Consider the following 4366-nt stretch of genomic DNA (forward strand, 5'->3'; position numbering starts at 1 on the left):
GCTTAGACGAATGATAGTTCCTGAAACTCCCAAGGAATCCAAATCAACAAGGAAGTACAAGAAACAGAGGGCACAAAGGCCAGTTTCAGATGATGAAGAGGAAGCAGCTAAGGAAGGGGATCAGGAATCTCTGATCTCACAAGACAAGGAATTTGCTCCAGTCACTTCTTCTCCATCAACTCCATCTCAGGAAGCTGTATATGACAAGGCTAACTAACCATCTGTGTCTCTTGTTGATCCAGGCACAAGTGCTGATATTGATGTTCAACACTTGGTTGTGTCTGAATTATTTCTCTTAGAAGCTCCAACAGCAAATAATCCTTCCACAACACCTGTTACTGATGCTGTTCAAACTCCAGAGTTATCAACAACACCTTCTCTGCATGAAGATGCTGATGGTCAGACTTTAGGTGAGCATCAGGATATGGCTGTTGATCAGAACTTAGTATCAGATCAGCAATTAGAGGATGCTGAAGCCTCCATTGCTACTCACACTGTTGTCTTATCAGAAGATACTGATTCTTTAAGTTCTGATGCTGCAAATGCTGGAGATACTGGTGATGCTGCTCCAACTGTAGATGTTGATGCAGCAGGTGCTTCAGGACATACTCCTCAACAGGCTCTTCCTAAGTCTGAACTGGTAAAGGAGTTTGTTATCGGGGATACACCAGTACCTTAGAGTGAAACTCCTGCAGGTCAGGAGTGGACTAAGGAATGGAACTCAGTTTCATGTGTTCCAACTGTAATACATCTTGCTGAGCACTTGACTAAAGATGATGAAATGTTAAATTCTGATGATTGAAAAACCCAGCTTAGAGTCACTGCATTGAGTACTAAACATCTACAAGGTCTTCATTCAACTACTCATACAGAGCTACACAAGATTCAGGAGAACTTTATCAAACAAGAACAAGTTTGGAAAATTGATAAGAAAAAGTTCTTTCAACCTACCATTGACAGGATTGCTTATATTGAGAAAACTCAAGAGAAACAACAAGCTCAGATTGATGACATTCTGACAAATCAAGCTTCTCAGCAATCGCAACTTACTGAAATCCAATCCTCAGTGGAATTATTTATCTCTCTTTTACTACCTGCTGATGCCAAAAAGGGGGAGAAGGTAATTAAGTCCAAATGCAACACTAACAAGACACTGCAAGGAAAGGATGATGGAAATGATGATCAAGGATACTCTGGAATGGGTAGCAGTCATAGTCAAGGTAGAAGGTTTACATCAAGACAAGCTAGTCACAGGACAAGTTCTGATACTGGGAAAAGAATAAATTCTGCTGCTGGTAAAAGGATAAGTTCTGATGAACTTCTAGATCTTGATGAGGAAATGTCAAGACAGTTATTTCTTCAAGAAAATCCAGGAATGGACTTGGAAAGTTTAAAGAAAGAAGAAGCTAGACTTAAATCAGAGAAAGTCACATCTAAATCTGAAGCTTCTGGTAAAAATTCACTTCCAAAACTCAAAGGCATTGTGATCAAAGAAAGGACACATACTGAAGCAACGTTGGCTAGATCACAACCACAGATAGATCCAAGATCCAAGGGTAAAGAAAAGGTTGGTGAACCTATCAAGGTTTATGTACCTCCTGAGGAAGAAGAAATTACTGATGAAAAGGATGATCTTGCTCTGACTTCAAGAAAAGTTCTTAAAACAACCTCTGACATGGCTCAAGTTGTTCAGAGTCAAGAAATTGTAAGTTCTGATATTCAGAAGAAGCAAGTAACCTCTGACAGAGCTCAAGTTAACTTGATATCAGAAAATAGATCAAAGACACTCTTACCAGGATTCACTAAAGCAAAACAGACTCAATCTTTGAAGACTACTGCAAGTGGTTTTGAAGCAAGAGTAGTTACTGGAAAGGAAGCTAGAGATAAAACTGGATTGGGAAGTGCTGATGAAAGAAGAGTACACAACACTGCCAATGATCCAACTTCCTTGAGTGAACCAGGTATTGGAGCAACTCCTGAGAGATTGAATTTACTGGAATCTGTACAGATGGTTTACCATACCTACTTGAAAGAATACATCATGTTGTATTTCATGACAGATGGTAGGGTTTATCATATAAGACAAAATGCCATTCCATTGAAGTATTTTGAAGAATTGGAGCATGTACTTTTCTTACTTCAAGTGGATGACAGAATAACAGAGACTGCTGCAAACTACTTAAAAGAACAGATTCAGAGACTAAAAAGGCTTTATTCTGTTAAGTCTGACAACATATATGTTCCAAAGTACAGAGATCACAATGGTGATATTGTTGATATGAAGCCTAATACTGCACAGATCAGAACATATCTTAGTATTAAGGGACTTGAATTCAATCTGGAGTCTGACAAAGCTTATGTCATAAGACTAGATCAGGAGTTGAGAAAAGCAAAGATCAATGATCTCAGAGCTGCAATCTTTCAAACTGGTGAAGATACTGCAGAGCTTAAAGATGTTAAAAGGAGAATGATTGATGAACTAAGATATGCTGAGAAATGTTTGTTGAAGAACTATCTCAGAACAACTCCTGACATCAGAGATATCAGAAAATGATGAAGCCAGGTCGAAGATCTACAACTGCTTAAATTCTGATATTTATACAGACTGAAGTTATTATCAGAAGTTGAAATTGGTAAAAGCTTTAAGGACTGTAAGTTGTAGTTATCTAGTCTAATTCTCATGCATTTGTACTTAATGTTTTTGACATCATCAAATATCTGTTAAACTTGTATATTATGTTAATTTACAAGTTGGGGGAGATTGTTAGATATATTTGATAATGTCATGGCTAATATGTTTTATGTTTAGCTTTCAGATCTTACTTGAACAGGATAAATCAGTACTTAACTGTTGATCAGTACTTATACTGGAAGTCAAGACTTAAGGATATCAGTACTTATGTTATCAGGAGATAATCATCAGAAGATAGATATCAGAACTTAAGTGCTGAAGGACAATCAGATAAGGACAGTAGCTGATTAAAGGAAAGAAGATCAAGATAAACATAAGAAGAGATATGCATGAAGAAGGAATTCCGTAAAGAATGGAATACTTGGCAGAAAAGATATCTGATTGATATATTTTAGGAAGCAGAATTATATTCCATATCAATTAGCGATTATCTTGTAACTGTGTAGTATATAAACACAAACATAAGGTTTACACTATAAGTGTTATAATTATTAGAAAAGATTATTCATTGTAACCCTAGCAGCTCTCGTGATATTTGTTCATCACTGAGAGGTAACAGTTCCATACTGTAACAGAGTTTATTGTTTCAATAAAGTTTGTTTTCTGTTACTTAAGTTCTTAAAGTTCGATTTGAGTGTACTATACACTGTATTCACCCCCTCTACAGTGTGTGTGTGACCTAACAAATATCAAAACTGATATATATATTTGATAATAAACAACATTTACAAATATATTTTGTTTTGGGATTGGAATCCTCGAACGACGGTGTGTTACCGCCGGTGATCTGCCGCGGAGCAACACCGGTATGCCGAAGCATATCCAACTAAATAAAAGGTACCCAAGGCACATATCGGCCTAGCAAGGTGTTATATCATGTATAACACATAGCTCTCGCAGGACCGCCGCCACGGCCTCTTAGGCAACCATCCAACCCATAAAAAAACAATTTTCCGTCAAAGGAGTCGAATCAAATGACATCCTTAACCACATAACTCCCAATTTCTCATGGTCCAGAGTTATCTCAACAACCAATGGTGAAATAACCAGAATAATTAGTTATTCGCTAATCTCAATTCAAAGCTTTACTGTATAGAGTAATTTGTAGCGAAATGTAAAAACATTTAACTATTCTAAACTTAGAATAGTAGAGAAATTGAAATAATAAAATTCAGAGTCAATATCACTTGAATAATAAGTGAAGATATAAATATTTATATAATATGATTCGAAATAAACGTCACTTGACCGATAAGTGAAGTTAGGGTACTTGCCTGGTGTGCTCGACAACCTCTTATTATAATTCTGCTTATAGCTGCTGGCTACTATCTCCGTCTAACACTTGACCCCATTCCTTTCTACTTGATTCTATAAACAAAAGGACTATCTTAACTGACAGAACCAAACTCAATCGACGTAACTATACGTCTTGACATCTACCCGATCGTTTATGACTAATCATGACATTTTAAAAATGTAAACAGATAGCATGCATATCACGTAACACATAATCATGGCATTCGTATAACATGTAATCACATATTTCATGTAACACATAAGTCGTATCATTATGTCTCAGTGCGTTCAGAATTAAAATCAGATCAATATTAGCATTTACTGATCGAACACCAACTCAAAATGATGCACAAATTAAATGACACTGTAATACGAAAG

Source organism: Apium graveolens, chromosome 9 (genome assembly GCF_009905375.1).
Source record: "Apium graveolens cultivar Ventura chromosome 9, ASM990537v1, whole genome shotgun sequence".
NCBI lineage: Eukaryota > Viridiplantae > Streptophyta > Magnoliopsida > Apiales > Apiaceae > Apium > Apium graveolens.